Here is a 23,553-nt window from a genome sequence, read left to right on the forward strand (position 1 = left end):
TCCCCTCTTGTGAGGAGCTGATTGGAGCATCTTATCACATCTGGAAGGTCCATTTGCATTTCTTTTCTGGTGAACCGTGTGTGGATTTCCTGCTTAGTTTTACAAGATGTTCTTTGCCTTCTGAATGTATAGAAATCCATTAGCTGTTAGATAACCTTTGGTTGATATGAGGGGTTACAGCTATTTCCCCAGACAGCACTAGTTAGTGCCTTGCTTAGATTTTTAGGTTATTGCTTAATGGATTACTTTTCTCACAGAACTTTAGAAACATAGCTAAAATAATTAAGTATCCCTAAGTTTGGGGAAATTTCACAAGCTTTTATGAAAGGAAAGTCACCCTGTTTCCCTCTAGCATTTGGACTAGCCAAGTGGTGCGGCGTGTACAGGATGATGTCATTTCTATCTTTTCCATATGGATGTCCATTTTCCCAATATCGTCCATGAAAAGTCTGTATTTCTCCACAGGTTTCAGAAGCAGCCTTCCTGGAGTCTAAAGACCCATGTGCAAATAGCTTAGGGTTATTTCTGGATTTTCTATTTGGTTCCACTGGTTGTCAGCTTATTCACTTGCCAATACAATTGTCTTCTAATTATAGAGACTTTGTAAATGCTTTAACATCTGGCTCTGCGTCACTGCCAGGATGAATCCCATACGGCTGCAGGCCCGTGAGTGGTCCATCGTGCAAATCAAGCACAAGCGCCAAGTAGATCTCCTCTTCTCCCTGACCTCAGCCCCTAGTGTCAGTGTGTGGTACTCTGTGAATGGCAAGAGGCTAGGCACCTACATGGACCATACTGGAGCTGTGTGGTGTGTGGTGTGTGGATGTTGACTGGGACACTACACATGTCCTTACTGGCTCAGTTGACAATAGCTGTTGTCTCTGGGATTGTGAAACAGGATAGCAGCTGGTTCTACTCAACACCAACTCAGCTGTCCAGACCTGTGGCACTGACTTACAGGGCAACAGCATCATGTTCTCCACAGACACACAGATGGGATACCAGTGTTTTGTGAGCTTCTTTGATCTATGGGCTCCAAGCCAGATCAACAGCAATGAGTCCTACATGAAGATAGCCAGCAAGGATTCCAAGACCACGTGCTGTTTGGGGACCCCTGGGGATGCACGTCATTGTAGGCTGTGAGATTGAAAAGAGCTCAGCCAGCATAGTGGCAAGTCTGGAGAGGTCTTAGTTAATCTTAAGGAACACCACAGCAGGTCAGTGTCATCCAGTCGTCTAGAGACATGACCATGTTTGTCACCACATCCAAGGACAGTACAGCCAAGCAATTTGACTCCACGAGTCTTGAATATCAGAAGACTTTCCAAACACAATGTCCCATCAACTCAGTTACACTCTCTCCCAACTATGACCATGTGGTGCCGCCAGGGGGTCAAGAAGCCAGAGATATAACCACAGCCTCCACCAGGATTGACAAGTTGAGGCCAGGCTCTCCCCTTTGGCATTTGAAGAAGAGTTATCCACATTGTTGCCTTGCATTCTGATGGCAAGAGCTACAGGCACCGTGGCGAAGCCAGTGACATATGCATCCACTACTCCAAGATGCATCTACACACACACCAGGGAGGCTGCTCACAGAAGGTTTTAGACTCTGAAAAATAAATTAGTTTGCTTTTTTTTTTTTTTTTTTTTAAAGTGCTTTAACATCTGGCTTAAACCGGAGTTTGTACTCATTAGTTTTTTTTTTAAGTTTTTTTTTAAAGCCATTTATATTTAGTTGTTCAAAATGAAAGACATAATCAATTTTTTAAACTTCAAAGAAGAAAACCAATGTGTATATTTTTATGGTAATAAATTTTTCTTATTCAAATTCAGTCTGTCTTTCTATCTCCATTACTATTTCGACATACTTGAGGGACACTGTACCCATAGATTTTAATCAGTAATTATTAGATGTCTGCTCAGGTATTCTGTGTCAATTTAAAAACAAATTTGTATAGTTTCTTGGTTATTTTTTACATATGAAATTTATTGCTTTCCATATGCTAATTTAATAAGTATATCCACTTTATTTATTTTTTAGTGTGTGGTGTGTGTGGGGTACACATATGTAGAGCACATGTGGAGCTCAGAGGACAACTTTTAGAAACTGGTTCTTTCACTGTGGGTTCTAGAGGGTGAACACGTGTCAACAGAGTTTTGTGACATGCATTTTTCCCTACTGAACCCTCTCATCAGCTTCCCCTCTACACTAATTTTAAACTCTGCTACTTTAACAACTTAAGTGTCTAAGCAGTGTTTTCAGAGATTTGAAAACATTACTCAGGCTCACTATCACGTGACCTATAAATCCAGGTGACTTTTCCCTTTGCTTTGTATGTTGTGTAGGCATATAGACGGGCACCTGTGCTCATGGATGGATGTCAGAGGACACCAGCAGGTCCCATGCTCTTATTTCTTTCCATCTTAGTTTTTGGAGAAGATCTCTCTCGGCACCTGGAACCCATTGCATCAATTAGGCTGACTGGCCAGAAAGCCCCTGGGATCCACTTGCTTCTTTCCCATGTCCTGGTGCTGGGATTACACATGTACCACCATGCCTCACTTACGTGGGTACAGAGAATCTGAACTCAGGTTCTCATGCTTATTCAGAAGTACGTGCTGCGGAGGATGACTCCAATGCTGCCGCTTCTCAGACTCATGCTCCTTCCTCTAGTGATACTGGATGACAGACAGTTTTAAACAGGTTTTAGACAATAGGAGTGATTCTGGCCACCCTTGTCTTATGACTGTCTTAGGAATGAATTTCATCACTAAGTAAGATGCTGGCTTTGGGGCTGAAGTGTGTGTGTGTGTGTGTGTGTATTTAAAAAGGATCAAGAAATTATATATGTATACACACACACACACACACACACACACACACGATTTCTTGATCCTTTTAAAATTTCCCATAAATGTGTCAATGTCTCTTCACTGAGATGTCAAGTATAAGTCATCCAGAATGGCTACTTTTCAAGTTCCAGTACACACAAGGATCACAAGAGGTAATCATTAAATATAAATGCTGATTCAGCAGATACAGGACAGGACCCAAGATTCTGTATTGTTACAAATCCCCTCGGGGTAAGCTGGATACTAAAAGTGAACCACACTCTACACAGCAATGATCTAAAGGAAATCATTTTCTAGCATTGATTTTCAAAAATAAATTTTAACTCAAAACAGAAGACGTGGTCATGACAATTCCTAGTTTGTAATTTTAAGAGCCACATACGTTTGCTTAACTCTCTAAAAAAAAAAAACCTCAGTCCTGCAGACTGAAGCAGAGGTGTTCACATAAGCCACTAGGAGTGAGATACAGAAAGGTATCTGTCACATTTGAAAGCCCTTTAGATGGCCGGGGGTGGGTCTGAGAAGATGGGGTTGAAACATGCAGTCCTGCAGCCCGTTAGGAAATCTGTTGTGGCAGGAGCTGCAGATCCCAGGTGGTACAAGGAAGACTCCAAAACAGGAAATGCCTGCAAGAGAAGGAGCAGTCAACTAGTCATAGCAACCGCCTCTCAGGCGCAAAGGTCCTGCACAACGGAAGCCCTCAGCAGGGATTCACCAAGTTCAAAGCCTAGGTACAGTATAGATACTACTTACCTGGCACCAGAGAACAAGCCACTGTTGGCTTTGCATTCAGGACTTCTTAAGGGAAAACCTGTTAAGCCTTAATAACAGCTAGCCACAAGCCAATAGAAAACCAGACTCAGGGAGTAGACAAAGTAGATTAGAAAAATCCATACATAAATCCAGAAAACTATAAACACCTAATCTTTCATTAATATTCAAACAAATACCAGAGGAAAGACATCATCTTCAACAAATAGTGCTGGGGAAAGCTGAATATTCATAGGTAAAATAACGAAAATAGATACGTATCTCTCACCAGGCACAAAAAGATAGTTCAAAATAGGCCCAAGTCCTTTACATGGGACATGAAGCTTTGACGCTTTTAGAAGAACATACTGGAAGAGATAAGCCTAGGTAGGAACATTCTGTAAAAATTCCAACAACACAAGGAATACTCCCATGAACTGAAAAATGGGAATACATGAATTTTTAAACGTTCTACAGGCCACTCTGCCCAGGGAAGCAGGTAGGTTAACTTCTCCAATTCCAACCCCCAGTCTCATTTTCAACTCTGCAGAAAACCCCCCTGCAGCCTCCCTTCCTCCACTGCCCTCTCCAGAGGACCACAGAGATCTTGGACTGTTGCGGCCTGAGCTACCCCACATTTGGGGGCCAAAATGTTGCGGACCAGCTCTGTCAATGTTGGAACCTGCACTGCCAAAAGTCTTGGGGACTAACTTGTTAGCCCGCACTACCCCAAGCTGCTCCAGTCTGAGGGTTGGGGTTCAGCAAGAGAGAGAGTAAGGATGGATGTGAAGAATGGAGAGCAGACAGAATGTGATTCAATCCCATTTATTCTTCGGTCTCTCTTCCTAGTCCAAGTCCTAACTCCTGAGTTCCTAGTCCCTAGTTCCTAGTCCCTAGTGCCTCCAAGTTCCAAGTTACTTCTTCCAAGTGCTAAGTGCCTAATGTCTAATTCCAAGTTCTTCCTCCAAGTGCCAAGTGCCTAATACCTAATAAGTCTTCTTCCTCAATGCCTAATTCCTACTCCAAGCTGTACTCTAAGTTGTACTCTCTAACCTAATTCCTAGTTCCAAGTTGTACTCCAAGTTGTACTCCCCAGTGCCTAATAATCTGTTGCTTTCTTCTGTCTGCCTCTCGCCTTTTATATGTCTCACTTCTAAGCCATGCCTCTAAGTCACGCCTTTAAGTCATGCCCTTAGTCATGCCTTGTCTCTAAATCTGATCTCTAAGTCACATCCTTAAGCCTCAGCCGGGAGGTGGTGGCGCACGCCTTTAATCCCAGCACTTGGGAGGCAGAGGCAGGCAGATTTCTGAGTTCGAGGCCAGCCTGGTCTACAGAGTGAGTTCCAGGACAGCCAGGGCTACACAGAGAAACCCTGTCTCAAAAAGCAAAAAAAAAAAAAAGAAAAGAAAAGAAAAAAAAAAAGCCTCAGCTCTAAATCACACTTTTAAGTCTCACACACCCAAGGGAAGATCCTGGGTATCTAAAGCAAGATGTTATCAGAGTGTGCTCAGCTGTTGTAGGCTATTGTAAACAAGTCTCTTATCAGGGTAGATGGCCCAAGATGGCTGCAGGGATGATATCCGCCTACTGTCAGCTCCCCACATTGGACCACACAGATCTTTCTCTTCTAACCTTTCTCCCAGACTCAGTGCTTTATCTCAGCCCCAAGCTCTAGCAGGCAGTCTCTGGGAACCCACAGGCCACTCTGACCAGGAAGTAGACTAACTGCAGATCTTCACCTATTCTTCTATTTTTCCCAGTCCAATGCCCCAGTCTCATCCCCAGCTCTGTAGCAGAGCCCTGCTATGGCTTCTTCTTACTGTCTGCCCCCATTCACAGGGGACAAAGCAAATCCTAATGAAATACCCTACTTTCCTCTCTCCTATGAACCCTGCAACCCCTCCACCCATCCCCACTCTTGAGTGTCGGATGACAGAAACACAATGTACCTGGAACCCCAAAGGGTCACACTTCTTAGGACCCCAGAATGATTTACCACTAGGCAACACAGAGCCACCCATCTCTCAAAAAAAAAACAGAAATGGAATAGAAGCCAAGGAACAAAACATGTACCCAACAAAGACAAGACCAGATATAACTTAGGGTAAAATGTTAGAAAAAGATATTCCAAGCAAAGGGGCCCAAAAGCAAGCTGATGTAGCCATTTTAATGTCTAACAAAATAGACTTCAAACCAAAACTGATAAGGAGAGATAAAGAAGGACAGTACATACTCACCAAAAATTCACCAAGAAGACATTTTAATTCTTGTCATCTATACTCAAACACAAGGGCACCAAAGTCTGTGAAAGAAACACTATTATAGCTTAAATCACAGACTGACCCTCAGACACCAATAGTGGGAGACTTTAATACCTGACTCTTGTCGATAGACAGGACATCCAGACAAAAACTAAACAGCGGTGCTGGAGCTAACTGATCCTATAGATCAGGTAATCTAACATATTTACAGAACACTTCTCCTAAATACCTTCTTCTTAGCACCTCATGGTACTTTCTCCAAAACTGACTACATACTTGGACACAAGGCAAGTCCCAACAGATACAAGATCTATTGAAATAGTCCCCGCACCTATCAGACCACCAGAAATGGGAGCTGGATATCAACAACCACAGAAACAACAGAAAGCTTACAAACTCAGGGAAACTGAACAACTCTCTACCGATGAAAAATGGTTGAAGGCAGAAATTAAGAAACAAAGTAAGAGCTTGTATAATGAAATGAAAACAAATGCACAGGATACCCACACTCTCGGGGAGACAAGGAAAAAGTTTCTAAGAGACAAGCTCTTACACGAAGTGCCTACATGAAAAACAACCCAGAAAACAAAATGACTGAAGAGAGACCCCATACTAGCAACCTAACAGCTCTGGGAAAAAGAAAGAAGAAAGCACACTTGAAAAGAGTAGATGGGCAAGAAATAATCAAACTCAGGGCTGAAATCAATAAACCATCCTAAATAGTGTCGATGATGATAGTGGTGGTGGTGGTGATGGTGATGATGGTAATGATGATAAACCTGTGGGAAGATTCACTATTCCCCCACTTCAAGCTGTACCACAAAGCTTTAGTAATAAAAACAGCATGGTATTGGCTCAACCATCATCAAAGAACCTTCCTCCAGCAACAGATGGGAACAAATACAGAACCTCACTGCCAGACCACTACAGGATAGTGAGCGACCTGGGAACATTCAGCTCTTAGCAGGATGTCTTCATCAAATCCCTCCCCTTATGGCTCAGGTAATCCCTCAGAAGAGGAGGCAGAAAGAGTGTAAGAAGCAGAGGGGTTGGAGGACACCAGGAAAACAAGGCTATCTAAATCAACATGGGCAAGGTCATATGCACAGAGACTGAAGCAGCATGCACAGGACCTGCATGGGTCTGCACAGGTTTGCAACAGACCCTTTGCATGCATATATATATATATATATATATATATATATATATATATATATTTTTTTTTTCCAGTTTAATGTTTTTATGGGATTCCTGAGTGTGGAGCCAGTGGGTCTCTGATTCTTATGTCTTTTCTTGGTTTCCTGTCCAACTTCAATGTTGTGTGTGTGTGTGTTTGTGTGTGTTATACCATATAATATACATCAATATACATTATGTTTTATTATCATTCTTTAGAAAACCTGTTTGTTTTCTAATGAGAGACAGAGAAAGGGATGGGATGGGGAGGAGGGGAGGAACTGGAAGGAGTAGACAGAGGGGGAAATCAGGATATATTATGTGTGGAAAAAAATCTACTTTCAATAAAAGGAAAAGAAAGTTAGAACAGTGTGACCATGATGACTAGAACAATCAATTTGGTTCATAGAATCTGAAGTATAAGATTATTTTAAAAATAGTTTTCAATAATGTTGTCTTACACTAATATAACAAAATGTACCCTAGGTATTACTTTATGTCTGATTAAGGAAGCTCAAATTGGCCCAATAAAGGTTTTTATCTTGCTCCACCCAAGGTACTTGAAAGTCCTGTAAGAATTGTTAATATCTAAAGTGTTTTAAATATTTCTTTTTCAAGTATGCATTGTTTCTGAAGGAAGTGTTTTTAAAATGGAAAAAAAACTGCTTGGAATTTTTTTTATCAATAATGGAATTCAAATTTAATAAATCACATTATATATACATAATTATATATAATATATACAAATATATATTGTATATATACATATTATATGCACACACACACACAACCTTCTGCACACCAACGGTGATGATCATCCAAGTGAGAAGCCAGCCTAAGGAATGGGCGGAAAAGTCTTTGATGACTATTCATGTAATTAATATCTAGAATATATATTTCAAAAACTGGCAAAAACTGAATACTAGAAAAAAGCTAAATAATCTGATTGACAAATGGGCTAATACATTGAAGAGAGAGTTCTCAGAAGAACTCCAAATGATTGTGAGACTGTAAACTGGTGAGGCATTATGGACACACACACACACACACACACACACACACACAGAGATACATAAACTAAAAGTCCATCTACCACCTGAGCTAACTACACCACTCCTGGGTATAACAGGTTCTGGGTATAACACACTCACAGGACTCTAAGCCAGCACACCACAGAGACACTTGTCCATCCATGCTTACTGCTGCAGTGTTCACGACAGCTAGGACATAGAAGCAGCTTTGACGTCTATCATTGCATGGATGGATAAAAGAAATGCGGTACGTGTGGTGTGTGTACAATAGAATTTTTTTTGACAAGAAATCAAAATAAAATTGTGACATTTTCAGGGAAATGGATGGAACTGGGGTTTATTATGCGAAGCAAAGTGAGGTGGGGATGGAACTAAGGATTAGTAATAAGGTGGCCTGAGGAACAAGTGCACGTTTTCTGTCTTATGCAGACTGAATGAAGGGGCGTGTGCATTGTGAGAATTGAGAACTATGGGAGAGGAGGGGGAGGTCTAGGGAGGGTGAGGGAGTAACGAGAGGGTATAGAATATATATGTCATGAAAACAGGCAGAACGGGGACCACTGGTGGGACAAGGATGAGCACATGGAAGATGGAGGGATAGGAGCAAATAAGAACAGAACACAGTAATGCACATATAAATATGGCACCAGGAAACACATTTCTCTGTGACTTAAGCAGGAGAAAAAAAGCTCTAATTTCAAAAAAAAAAAAAAAAATCAATGAATCAAAGCCAAAATAAGCCACTACTCAACCATCCACTCTGTAAACTAAGGATTCACTGTCAGGTGCTGGGAACAAAAGGAACAAAAGAGACCCCCAGTCTACACTTACAAGGCTTAAAACGGCTAACACAGCGGTCCTCAACCTTCCTAGTACTGTGACCCTTTAATGCAGCGCCTCATGTGGTGGTGAGCATGCCATCATGGTCATTTTCATTTCTATTTCATAGCTGTAATTCTGCTACTGTTACTAAGCATAACATAAATACCTGTGTTTTCCAATGGTCTTGGGCGACCCCTGTGAAAGGGCTGTTTGAGCCCCAGGCTGAGAATTACTCACACCTAGTGGGCAATGTAGTATATGTACAGGTGCATATGTGACAATGTATATAGACATTCTTATACTTTCCCTGGACATCTGATTCCATCCATGTGTCTAGAAGAACTCAATTCCTGGTGTTCCATTCTAATTAAAAGTCCCCCCCTCAGTATTTACATGCCAGTGAAGTAATCAAATCCTAACTAAAGACCTAATGATACATACAGGTGTATTATTAATAATACATTGGCCAGATGGCAAAAATAAAATTTGATCTATAAAAATATTTTTAGAAGAGTTAAAAAGAGTTGGCGGTTAGGATACCTCCTAAGATAGTCGTACTACATCTGTGATACGTTCTAACTTACAGGACAAAGCTTCAGAGTCTCTTAAGTTATATAAATCAAGATCCAAGTTTAGGGTTTTGAAGTTAGCACCCTTCCTCATACTAATCATAAACAATTCCCATTTGCATGTTTAGTGATGTTGTGAAAAGGAAGTTTCAGAGTTGAGAGAGCAATTCTGTGAAAAAAAAATATTATTCACGCATAATTTTATCTCCGTGGTGTGAATGCGTGTGATATTGCCCTATATTTGCAAAGTCTAAATCCCAAGTTATAGTGCTGTTTAGAAAGTTTAAAAAAAAAAAACCATTTGTTAGATTTTCCTGTTTATATAAAAACACATGTTTTTACCTAAAGACATCATTTTAATGCAGATTCCCCTGCCCCCACATCTTTTCCAAATCCCATGTTTCATCCCACACCCTGGGCTTCAGTTCTAACAGCAATGGAAGGTCTCGTTCCTGCCAGGCAGACTTGCTGAGAAACTGAGAGAGGACCATGATGGATCTAAGTACAGTCTAGCATTTTCACGTCTTGCTCAGATAACCTTTCCCCGCTGGCTACCGCATCCTACATAACTTTAGCGCATCATTGTGGCTCCTCGCTGTAAGAGGCTACCTCAACTAGATGCTGAGCAGAGGTTCTCAACATTGTTGTTTAAACCTATGGCACACGGTGCAGATAGGAAGCCGGCTGTCAGAACGCGCACTTACATCTTCCTGAGGAGATGTATTGAGCCAGCAGCTTAGACAGCCCCAGGTTTGGCACCTGAAAGTTTAGTTTTCAAACCAAGGTCGACTCCACAGAGCTTAGGTCTCTAGGCTTTCCTATGGCCGCTCCTTTGCCTGGAGGCCCAGGACTTCATGGTAGAGGTAGTGAGAGAATGGCCATAGCACAAGCCTCTCTACTCTCTCAGCTCTGTGCTCAGGAAGCCAACCAGAGTACAGGTCTGAAGACCGGTTCGTGTATCCATGCTACCAAAACATGGAGTAGAGCAGACCAGGCTAGAGAGATGACACAGCAGCACTTGGTCTTACAAGACTGGAGTTGAAATCCCAGCACCCACATCCAGGCATCAGGACTGCTTGTAAATCTAGTTCCAGGGTATCTAATGTCCTGCAGTAGCTTACAGGTACCTGCATGCACCTATCCATACACATACACATAATTTAAAATAAAATAAACCTTCTTTTTAAAAGAGCATTTACATCAAGGCCCTTCACAATAGTCACACACATATCAACGTGCGTGTTAATTCAACATTCATTCTATCAGATCACTTCTGAAAGAGAGGAAGAAGATAACATGGGTAGGGAGACAGCCAAACGAAGAAGATAAAACCTGGTATAAACTGACAAGGATCCGATCGAGAAAGACAAGCAAGGAAATGAAGCACAGGGCAGTCTGCAAGCATTCACGTCTACGAAGAACAGCTTCGGAACGCAGAGCACTGGAGCTACGCCTCGGAATGAAGTCCTCCAAATGTGCGGCCGAAGCCTGGCATTCGCTGTGCTGGGAGCTGGCAGCCTGGATGCACAGGTGTTCAGGCATCCATCCCAGTCAAAAAGACACCGAGTGACGCCTTATCCTATTCAGGGGCTATGATCACTGAGACATCCACCACAATCACGAGCCACTTGAGAGAGAAAAAAGGACTCCTAAGATTTACAGGCACCAAAGAGAAGGCTAAAACCGTGACAGTGAATAACCCATCCTGTCGGATGTGTAGCACACGGACATGTCTGTTTTACATTCCCAACATTTGGTACTGTCTACATTCTTGAGGCATATATGACGTGAAAATATACATATTTTCATAATTGTCTACCTCTAGGAACAGACCAGTTTCCATTTCTCACTGACCAGTGCTCTGGGGAGAACTTGTCAGAAAATAACTTTGCACAATAAGGTCCTGTGCCCAGAACCTCAGGGAAGGCTTTCGAACATGAATTTATTCAACAAATACCTTTGGGATGCAAGCATAACACTATAATAGCTGGTATAGACATGATGAATTGGGTGCAGGAGGGAAGGCAGACTCACCGGGATGTAGGGTGAGAATAAGTTTTTGCTCAGAAAATCTGGGTAAATCCCTCTGTTGACAAATATGAAGAGTAATGGTGATCCTTATACTGTGAGGTTTAACTAAGCAACTGTGTGAATGTATCTAGGATTGTCACATGACAGGCACCCACATAGGTTAGTCTCATCATTTACCAGCCTTGGGTTAGCCAATTAACCCTGGGAGCTTTAGTTTTCCTATCTCAAAAAAGGAAATATTCTCTACAATATACAAAGAATCAGGGCTTGTAAATGTATCAAGATACTACAAGCTGTTCAAACATTAGTCTATTGATATTGATATTGGCTTCTCAATATATAATCCTCACTCGATTTAAGGGAGATCTCTAGGTAAGTGGAGAGCAATCCTGTGCTTCACAATGGAAGCCAGGGCTGAAATATTCCCTGGACTCCGGCAGGGAGTACTGTCTACTCTTTGACACAAAATGGAATACCCAACAAAGAATCAAAGGCCCATCTCAGCCAGAGTGGCACTGTTTGCACAATGTCTTGTTGGCATGTACACAGGGTGATGGTACTGCCGTTGGTGGCAACACCATCATGTAACCCATGACAACAGCCAGCAGCTGCATCCTCCACAGCATCAGCCAATGGTAGGATTAGCTGTGGCTCACCTTGCTAGGGATATGCTCACAGTAGGCTCCCTAACCTTCCCCTGGATCCTTTTTACACATAAGATGTATAGATGCTGTCTCCATTTTCACACAGTATCTTTAGACCCATGACTGATTCTCATACCATCACATCAAAGGTCCAGTTACTAGGTCCAGTGTATTTAAGTAAGTTTCCAGTGACCAAATGATTTATACATATTTGGTTATTAAATATGTGGACTAAAACCCCAAAAGAGTCAGATCTTTTGAAGATCAAATAGAAAAAAAAATTAGTCAAGGCCCCAAATAAATCTTCTTGCTGAATAATTATGTAATTAGAGTCTCACATTTTCTATATAGCCTACATTAAATAGATGCAAAAACTTGTCACATTAGATTTAGGTTAGATTTCTGTTTTGTTCTTTCTGTTGAACTCCCATGCGTGTGAACACACACACACACACACACACACACACACACACACAAAGCTATGTCCTAGTTTGCTTTCTGTTGCTGTGATAAACATCATAAAGAAAAGCAGGAAGGGAGGAAAAGACTTATTTTACCTTACTCTCCCTGGTAACAATCCATCTGTTGCAAGGGCAGGAACTCAAACAGGGGCAGAAGCATAGAGAAAATCTGCTTACTGCCTGGCTCGTTGTTCAGCCACAACTTCCACAGCACAGGTCCACCTGCTTAGGGATAGTAATGCCCATGGTGGGCTTATCCTCCAATTAGCAATCAAGAAGATGCTCCACAGATATGTTGCACAGGCCAATCTGACTGAGGTAATTCTTCAGTTAAGGGTCTCTCTTCCTAGGTGACACAACTTGTGTCAAGTTGTTAAAAATTAAATAGCAGGTGGGGCTGGAGAGATGGCTCTATGGTTAAGAGCCCTTCTAAAGGACACAGGTTCAATTCCTACCACCCACATGGCAGCTCACAACTGTCTGTAACTCCAGTTCCAAGGGATGTGACACCTTCACACCAATACACGTAAAATTAAATTAAATAAGTTATTTTTAAAAAAACTAAATAGCACAGATGCCATAAGGAAAAAAGCTAAAAATAATTTCATCTGTAAATTATTTTATTCATGTTTTTAGTTACATAAAATGATGGATTTCAGTCTAAGACCATATGTGTAAGCACATCAATAATTCTGCTCTCATAATATATGCCTGCTGCCACCATCCCCAGTTCTTCCTGATCTTTCTCATTGGTCTCTGTCCCCCAAATAGCCTTCTTCTGATTTTATATTAACACACACACACACACACACACACACACACTTAAATCCAGGTTCCTCATAAGAAGCATGCAATGTTTTATCTTTTTTTTTTTTTTGCAGTGTTTTACCTTTTAACCTACAATTATAAAGTGATTTTAATGTTTCTAAAATAATAAATCTCAGTTTTCAATTTTTCTTCCCATTATTGGCTGATAAGGAGAATTTTACATTTTAATTTAAATTCCCCCCAGTGTAGAAAACTAAGTACTAAGAAATAAAAGTACTCCTTTGCTAGAGAGGGCTAAGCTATGGATACCACAAGGTTAGAATCTGGGGTCTTTTTCTCAAAGACCAAAATTTGCCTTTAAGGGGTGCTATGTTGTCCCCATTGGAGACACACTTTAGAGTTACGGACTCGGACAACAGAAGAGTCTTTGGGCCAAGAGCCCCATGGCGATTAGTAACGCTGCTATTCACACTGTAAATAAATATGTATGAAGAAGTTTGTCAGCGTTAATGATGTCCTAGTCACGCCGGTAGCTCAGACTCTGCCTCTAATTAAGGTCCTTGTAGTAGACTCACTTGAAGGAAACAACGTGGTTGTCTTTGTTAAACTGGAGTGGAATGTAGATTACTAAAGCATTCTACTACAGACATGGAACACGGTGTTCTGTAGGCTGGAAAGAGGGTAGGGTTAAGGTTGTGTCATCATATCAACCCACTGTGGCCCGCAGAGTACAAGCTGGGACCTCTCGGTTTCCTAAGCACACACACTCCCCAGCGTCCTTAGCCTAGTTCATTGGCTCTGTCTATATACACAACCCTCCTTGCCTCTGTTCCTGGTCCACATCTCTTTTCTCACCTCTGAATCCATTTATCCAACCGCCAGTCAATGCGGCTACTCGGATTTCCTCTGCTGAGTGTTTACACAGTATATCGCATGCTCAATTTGTTCTTTTACTTTCGCCTTACACAGCCTATCTCGTCAGTGGCAATGAACCATCTGCCAGGCAATAATTCTGAACATTTCTCTAATTCCTTACATCAGCTTCGAGATGCCACCAACTTTAGCCATTGGAATGTGCTACAAACCGTGATCCCACATGATCACTCAAGTAGACAAATCGCTCTCTCTCAGCATAATTAAAATGCAAGTTGCACCCAAATCACAACTTTTCTGCATTCAGTATCTACAGCAGTGGTTCTCAACCTTCCTAACGCCACGACTCTTCAATACCGTTCATGAGTGGTGACCCACCCACCATAAATTATTTTCGTTGCTACTTCATAACTGCAATTTTGCTGTTACTAACCATAATGTGTCTGGTATCCCATGGTCTTAGGCCTGTGAGAGGATCATCTGACCCCCAGATTGAGAAGCACTGATGAATAAATATCCTTTTCCTTAGAATCATGCTTCAGTTTGATTTTCCCACGGTGACACCCATTATCTCTAAGCATCACCCTTCTAATAAAAATGTAATTCTTTTTCCATCAAGTTCAGGGGATATTCTGAATAGACTTGACTTAGCCTTTCAGAGCCAGCCAATCTGAAGGCACACTTATTTTTATCTATCTACCAGGTAAGTTTTACGGGTGTTCTCTGTTCCTTTGCTCCCACTAAAGTGACTTATATACCCCTATAGAAATCACCAGTCAACATTGTGATTAAATGCTTGCATATTTGACTGTAGCCTGTAATCCTTCCTTGAGAATGAATGTACCTTGATTCATTCTAGAATAAGTGAATGACATATAGGTCAACAGTAAATAGCTGGCCAGTAGGTCCAGCAAATAAGTAAGCCCTTTTATTCTCATCCTCCATGTAAGACCTGAGGTTTAACAAAATGTACTTTGGGAGTATAATTACATGAATTCTAAAACTTGCCTAAAAAGAAATGTCATTAGCTTTTTAATGAAGCATGGAAACTTTAGTGAGAGGAAAATTCTGTTCCTAAGATGATTCTCAACTGAACAACATCCTAAAAGTAAAATTAGCTTTGTTTTTTAACTCATGTTCTATAGGTGTTCCAGGTTTGTGTGTGTGTGTGTCTGGTGTGTGTATGTACCTTTTTAAAGTATATGTATACTTTTAAATTATTATATATTTACATAAAATATATATAATTTATAAAACATATAATATAAAAAATGTAAACTTTTTAAAGGTATATTTATCTTATATTATTATACTATATTATATATTATGATGTATATTGATATGATACATAGCATATGTAATCAATAACACATATTATTCATATATATAATATGTATCTTAAAAATGATAGTATTCTTGGTAAAATCAGCTTTACTAAAAATTATACACAGTTGATTTTCAAGCCTGAAGCTCACAGATAGCATAATGCTAACTGCAGCATTTTATGAAGTTCAGGGACACTGCATTCTGGCCAGAACACAGTATCTGCAGTCTCATAGGGTAGAGCTATAGAAAAAGGGCCACAGGTACCTGTAACATCAACATGTATCCCTCTTAGGTCATTTGAGTAGGTACAAAGGCCTGCCATAATGTTTAAGAATCATTTTTGAAACTTTACTGATGAATCTCAAGCACAATCATAATATAATTAGTCAAAGGAAAAGAAAAGCAAACATTGGAAAGCAAGACAAGGCCCTCAGTGAATCGAAGACATAGGATGTGCCATTCATTTCTGTGCCCTCTTAGAGCGTATGCATACATCTGGCCTCAAATGGAGCATGGCCAATACCTATCAACTGACAGGGGATACAGAAACACCAGTAAATTGATGTCTTCATCAAGTGCTTAGCCTAGTACTGATTGCATCCTACCCCATAGTTTATTCAAAGCAGTCACATAGAGAATACGCTGAAGGTCGCAACTAATCGTAGCAACCCTAATACTTCTTACCTTCTGTTGAACAGTGCAGTTATACTCTGTACTGAGATGGCCAAGTCTGAAGACAACAGACACACAGAGTTAACTTCAGTCTGCCCGGCCCAGGCACAGAATTTAACCAGGAAATTAATTGATGCTTCACATGAATACCTAGGAATTGGTACGTCAATAATTTTAGAGAAAAGATGATTTCTAATTTCCGAAAACTCGAAGGGACATCACTTAGCATCAGCTAACAGAATCGCATTTATAACTTCAGTAAAAGCAAACAGCGAAGGATAAAAGCCCTTACTGGGACTCAGGATGTAGCTCCGTGAGGAAGTATATGTTTGCATGGCACAGCCCTCTGTGCAACGTTTGGCATGGAAAGGAAAATAAATATCCCACAACAACGACAAATGTTTGCCTTTTGAGAGAGGGCCTTACTCTGTAGCTATGACTGGGCTGAAACTCGATCTCTATAGCAGGCTGGCCTTGAACTCACAGAGGTCTTCCTCCAAGGCACTGGGATTATAGGCAAGCACAACCATGCTGCATAAGAACCAACTTGTATTGAGAGTCACGTGTCCAACACTGAGAAGGGTGGAAGGCTCTTCCGAGGCCCCATTTACCGTAAGATGCTTTCTTTGAATGGCTACACTGCGTAGATGCTGATGTTGATATTGAGTTACAACTCAGCATGGCACCTACAAGTGTGAGGGACACTAACCGTGGCGTGTAAGCTTAGAATAAGACACTGGAAGAATGAATAGAATTATTTCACTTACAAGATCCATGCCTTGTATGACATTGTCCCAGCATCTTCTTTAGTCACTGGATACCTAAGCTACATTCAGGTCCTTTTGTGTTTATTAGACCCTTTTTTCATATAGTTATAAATAGATAGTATGACTTTCTGAAGTTTACAAAGGAAAAACAATCTCAAACTTAATTTCTGTCCTAATACCTTCTCAACACAGATAATGTCCAACACCTGATATATGGGGCTTTTTCCCCCCCATCTATACACTAAGCAAGTAAGAAAATTTGCAACCACCACCCAGTATCACCAATACAGCTCATTCTGACACCACCTCCCTGGCAGCAGGATCAGGTATCACAGGGTTAATACACACACAGCCCTAGACAGCCCCACCCTCCTTTGCTTGCTGGTCATAAGACACAGGTTGTTTGACCTGCTACAGATAGGGGCTTCCATAACTCCCTCTGCAGATCCTATTAACTTGTTCAAGAGGCTCACAGAACTTGGGGACGTTCTCATGCCTACTTGTTTATTATAAATGCTAATTGCAAGTGTAGATAATGAGGTGCCTAGGGTAAGAAGTGTACTGCAGGCATTGGAGCTTCCAGGTCCTCTCCAGATGTGCCAAGTTCAGGGAGCCTACAATGTTCCGTTATCAAGAGGTCCTAGGAAGCCTATCCTTCTGGTTCATATGGGGCTACAGCTTGCCTTAGGGAAAAGGTTAGGAGCCCTGGGCAACACCTCCCGCCCAGATACGGCTGTCTGTCCATGTGCACTATCACACCAAAGGTTTTAAGTTTATAAAGCGATAAGAGTCTCTCTTCTAAGCTTCCTTTCTATGTCACATTATGTCAGTGGCTAGAGTACTTTTTGTCTGTTGAGGAGACATCTTGCCAAAGTCGAAGAACATCTAACAATCGTTAGGAGAAAGGTACAGCTTAAAAGAGTTTTTAATCATCAGTCCTCGAATATGTCAGACAAGACCTACTCCTCAAAGCACACAGGGTTATTTTAAGGTCTTAAATTTCCAGAAAGTAAAATGTAGATGCCCCGTGTGTCATCTGCTCCCGGCTCCTAAAAACTCACCAATCCAGAGCACAGACCGAGCTGAATGCAGAAAGGTTGCAGAAATAATTGCTTTTTGTCTGCTTTTAAAAAGTCACGTACTTAGAATAAAGGGACTAAAGCTAGCCTTATCTATGGTGATAGCATTCTGATCTGAATAGGAAAAATCACCCATAGCTCAGGCATTTGAATGTTTGTCCCCAGTTGGAGGTCATGTGGGAAGTTATAGAACCTTTTGTGTGTGTGGTAATGATGGCAGTGATGTCTTACTAGAAACAGCATATCATTAGAAGCAGGTTTTGAGACTTTATCACAGTGGTTCTCAAACTTTGGGTCACAACCCCTTGTTGGGGGCGGGGTTTGTCAAAGAACACTTTCACCAGGGTCACCTAAAACCATTGGAAAACTCAGATATCTATATTATGATTCATAGCAGTAATGAAATTATAGTTATGAAGTAGCAACAAAATAACTGTATGGTTGGGGGGGGGGTCACCCTACCATGAGGAACTGTATTAAAGGGTCGCAGCATTAGTAAAGCTGAGAGCTACCACTTGATAGCCTCACCTCTCTCAGAGTTGACTCTCTCATCTTTGCATGTGAGAAACTGTGATCACCCAGCTTCCTGCTCCATGCACCTGCAGCCATGCCTTCTTTGTGATTATAGATTCTGAAATCCTAACTTGCCTCAGGCCTGGTATTTTGTCACAGCAACAAAAAGTAACCAATACAGCTAGTTTAGGGGGATGGATAAACTGTCTCATGTTGAGCCCATGTTCTTAGAGTGCTAATCGATCCAATAATAGGTTGGATCCAATAAATATAGGAAGAAATATTCTGTATAGAAAAATAATATATGATTTTAAAGATGGTCCCAGAAAGTGTTTTCCCACACCCTCAACCTCAACAATTTTAAATTAGGAAGATTCCATTGGCCGTATCTCTAGTCATGGCACTGAGGTTGCCAATAGCAGTTCAACCCACTGGAAACTATATAGAGTAGATGAAGGCTGAATAAACATATAGTGCCATTTGTCAGACAATGCACCCTTTGACAGGGAGCGGGTACATGGTAAAAGAACCGTGTGCACCTTGCCAAGAAACCAATCAAAACCTAAGAAACTCCTGACAAAGAGATCAGAGAGCTTGCCCTGAGTCTGACAAGAGAGATACTTCCTGTCTGCTCCTATCTTCAATGGAAAGGTTTCCTATGATAGCTAAAGGTAGGATTTGAGAACATGGTAAAAAGAATCATGTGAAATCTAGGTCTCTGTTATAAGCAGACAACACAAAGCAGAAGAGCCCTCATCGTTAGCAACAGCAATAGGCCACGTTCCTTTCTAGAAGAGTCTTCTATTGTGGAGCTCATACTGCTTGTAACTACTGAGTCATGCAAAAGCAATCTATTGAGTCTAAAAGAGATCCAAGCAGGTGGGCTGATTCTGGTGGCTTCCAAGGACTCACTGGTCAAGACCTTGTTCTTCACTGGCCCCGATCCTACATTCCAAGTTATCTTACTTCTGCTCAGCTTCATACCTGGAATGTTAACAGGCTAGCTCTGGCTAGGGGAAATGACCAGATGTCAAAATAAAAAACAAGTGCATGCACTGTCCAGACAAATGAGTGCCCATTTAGGAAAGAAATACAATTAAATTAATAGCTCCTGCTTAACATAAAGTCAATCTCAATACCAGGAAACTTTTGGGTGGGTGGGTGGGGGACCTTGATGTAGAAAGTAACAGCATAAAGAAAATAAAACCCATGACCATGTCTGTGGCTACAGACCAGGGAGTCTTTAACTATGTTTCAAGACTCAGAAGCCCCCAGCAAAAAGGCATATTTGCTCTAGAGTTCCAGGATGGTGGAATACAGCTGCCTAGAACTCACCTCCTTTCCTACAAGACAAAACCAAAGTAGCAGGTGGGCCACCACATTTCATGGAGAGTGACCCATAGAGAACACTGGGAGTCAGAGGCAGAGAACGAAACCTTGTAAGATTTAGAGACCCTATGAAATTATCACAGGAAGAGAAATAAATCAATCCAGCTCTTCTGACAGCCAGCAGTCAGGAAGTACCTCTTGGACAATGGTAAGAATGAGAGTTCCCACAAATTCTGTCAGTATCTCAGGTCAGTATCTGTCAGTATCAAATGCTACAATGTCAGGTACAGGAAAATGTTGAAGTAATTAATTAAAATGGCTGCTGGTCAAGCCGACTATCTAAGCTGTGGCAGCTCTGCCTAGCTCAGCCACCATGTTCCGCAGCTGGAGGCCACGTGTGCACCACAGCTAGAAATGGCCAGCCAGAAACACCAGCCCTGCCACCCACAAGACACCAGGGTGGGAGATGGCTCTGCCAATCTTCCAAGCTATCTCTGCAAGGTTGGCCAGTGCCCAGACCATCCCGCCATCCACGTAGGCCAGGTAAGAAATGAGACTCTAATGCTTAAATATTAATCAAAGGCTTTATATATTTGGTAATGCTCAAAAACAATATGCCCATACAATTAGGGGTGTTTCCCAATTAGCTAACCTAAATATAAGTTGTTAACCAGGACTGCCCTCCATACCTGCGTGGCTCTTTATCCTCCTACATCTCTCCTCTAGCTCCTCCTCTTCCTCTCCTTACTCCTCCCACCTTAGCTCCTCCTACAGGAAAACCGTACAGGAAATGATTGCCTTTGGTCAATGGTAATGACCATTGGAATATGCATAGGAGTGCTGCTTTGGAAGTATATCATACATCTTCTCCCTTCAGACCCTCGAGTGCTACAGCCAGACGCCATCTTGAGAAAGAGTATTGCTTGCCTTTAGATGGCTCTATGAGTCACAAAGCCTGTACACCCCACCGCTGATAACCCATAGAGTCCACTGCGTTGTCCTGGGAGGATGTGCCTCAGATTCCATCCTGGCCAGTAGACCTACTTTAGCTTTACCCACTGGCTACACAGGATAGAAAATGTGACGTAGGAAGTGGAAGATGTCACCAAAGAATCAGGACTGCAGGGAACTTGCTGTCTGAGATTGAGAGCATAGCCGCTGTAGGTGGACTCCTACTAGAACTAGGCCTGAAAGCAGGCTCCCATGTGGAGTTTACCATCTCTTCCTGCTGCTCCGTGCTCTAGGCTCTGTTATTGTAGATTAGAGACAACACTCTGACTCTTTCTGTAAGCTTATTCACAATGAAATGCCTGTGTGGAGAGACAACATATTATCTTTTAAAAAGTATTTGTTTCCTTACATGAGACCTATATCCTGCATACCTGACAATGGACCAGACATTTTCATTCATTTATTTTCATTTTTTGTGGGAGGAGACAGTGAAATGGCTAGTCTTTATTAGAGAGAGATTTTCATTAACATTTACTGAAAAGTTAACACAGGGGCATAGCGGGCCATTTTATGGGGTACCAGCTTGTAATGGGTTCCACAGTTTGGGCATCTCTGACTCTCGCCTTTGTGCAGCCAAAACTAGATGACAGTACAGTTGTCCTCTTCACAGGTGCAGCCCTCTATTTTCTTGTTGCTGTTGGATGGAACTAAATTAGGGTCTTCCTTGGTGCACAGAACGGACCGGACCCATACAATATGCTACCTCGACAGAGAGCCTTGGGCACCAAGGAAAAGAAAACATAGTTAAAAATAAAGAACTCAAAAAGGTAAATAAAAACATAGTCAAAAGCCATAGCAATGATATAGATAAAAAATATGAACTTCAAGTATAGTTTTTATTAAAAATATCTTGGAAATAACCATTCAGATTGAAAAAGAAAAATGAAGATAGAATTCAGAAATGTTGGTGCACCATCAATAACAACACATCCATATTTTTGTAATGCTTGAAGGTGAGAAGAAACAAGTTAAACACATAGACATCACATTGATTTAAAAAATCAGGACATTTTCTTAATTTACAAATCCAGAAGGTTTACTTATAGAATTACAAATAAACATTATCCCAAATTTATAGCCAAACTGTCAACAATCTTGGATCTAGCCATTGGAAGGCAATGGATTTAGGTAATGAAGAGAGAAAACAGAAGTTCTTGAGACTTAATGAAAGAAAGAAAGAATATCCAGGTCATCTTGTTACAGGAGATCACAAATCAATATCTCTCTTCAAAACAGGGGAAGAAGACTAGAAAAATTAATGAAGAATTGGAGTCTTGGTACCAGCAGAGCCTGGGCAGTAAATTATCAGGACTGATACCAGCAGCATTGTGGACTTGGCTTCCGTGAGGTAAGGTCATGTGACAAGGCTAAAGATGACGATGACGCCAACTCACGTGATGCCGTGAGTCTAGATGACTGGGACAGTAATTCTGACTCTGAGAATGTGGAGTCTTCAGAGGAATCCCATGCTACTGAGTATCCTGATGATGCAGAACACCAGAAGAGCAAAAGAAGATGCGAAGATCAATAAGATGATGTTTGTCAAAGTCCAGCAGCCCATGGCTATCAAAAACTTAATGTCTAAATTAAAGAAAGCCTTCTCTAAAATACACAGTGGAGGACAGCTTATAGAACACAGACTTTTGTATTAGATATTTTAAAGGCCTTTTAAAATAACTGCAAAGACTTCAAATGCTGTGGTTTACATTTCCCCGGGTATTACTGTGACCATCCTTGTAGAGTCCGCTGTATAAAATGAGAAACAAATACTGTACAGAGCTTCCGTGTGTATTAGCATCTCTGGCCCTCTTGACAGCTTTTTGCCCCTGCAATTGCATTATGGGGGACACGTACTCTGTCTGTGGCAGGTCTCTCATCTTCATCTTTTAGTTTGTTCCTACTTTTTTCCTTATATAATTCGTTTGATGCTGTTATGTGTTCGTGGAAATGGTCCCTTGATCACACTTTGATAAAGTAGACCAGTCTGTCACGGAGATTGCTGCCACCAGTCACACTGCAGACCACTGCCGACAGAGGCCAAGCTTATTATTTAGCCTCATTGCCTGGACCAGAGCGGCATGAGAGCTTGCACAGGGTGACGGTGGGCAGGGGTGAAGCTGTCACATTCAAAGGTTGCGAATCCAAAATGTCTTTATATAATAGGATTTTGTTATATGGTAACGTTTTGATAAAATCTGGCTAGTTTTTACAGAAGAAAGTATTTCTCTGTTCATTTAGTCCTGTGTATTTAGAAACACATACAACTGGAATTTTTTTTAAGGTCTATATGACCAAAGTTCATTTTTTTCCCTCCTGAGGTCTAAATAAAGAGAAAGCAGTTTCCCATTAAAACAAACAAACCAACCCACCAAAACAAACAAACAAAGGACCACAAACCATCTGGCCCATTCATCCCTCTACATCAAAGCATATACAACCCCTGGTGCTAGGAAAGCCAGTAGGGACCTACTCCCTCAGGAAGAAGCTTTCTGTCTTCCATCTTTTATTTAGTAAAATCCTCACTAACTTACTCATTCCTCTCTGTCCTTGTATGTAGTCCCGGGGAGACAAAACCTGAGAAATCCACAATAGTATTCAACAAGACAGAGGCAA

The 23,553-nt window shown here is 41.3% G+C and overlaps 2 pseudogenes; both read left to right on the top strand.

Moving 5' to 3' along the window:
• Nucleotides 1-398: 398 nt before the first annotated feature.
• On the top strand, nucleotides 399-1,609 carry LOC117701445 (eukaryotic translation initiation factor 3 subunit I pseudogene; annotated as a pseudogene).
• Nucleotides 1,610-3,381: 1,772 nt separating this feature from the next.
• Nucleotides 3,382-22,592, top strand: LOC143433987 (small acidic protein pseudogene; annotated as a pseudogene).
• Nucleotides 22,593-23,553: the final 961 nt, after the last annotated feature.

This window comes from Arvicanthis niloticus, unplaced genomic scaffold, assembly GCF_011762505.2.
Source record: "Arvicanthis niloticus isolate mArvNil1 unplaced genomic scaffold, mArvNil1.pat.X pat_scaffold_1090_arrow_ctg1, whole genome shotgun sequence".
NCBI classification, from domain to species: domain Eukaryota; kingdom Metazoa; phylum Chordata; class Mammalia; order Rodentia; family Muridae; genus Arvicanthis; species Arvicanthis niloticus.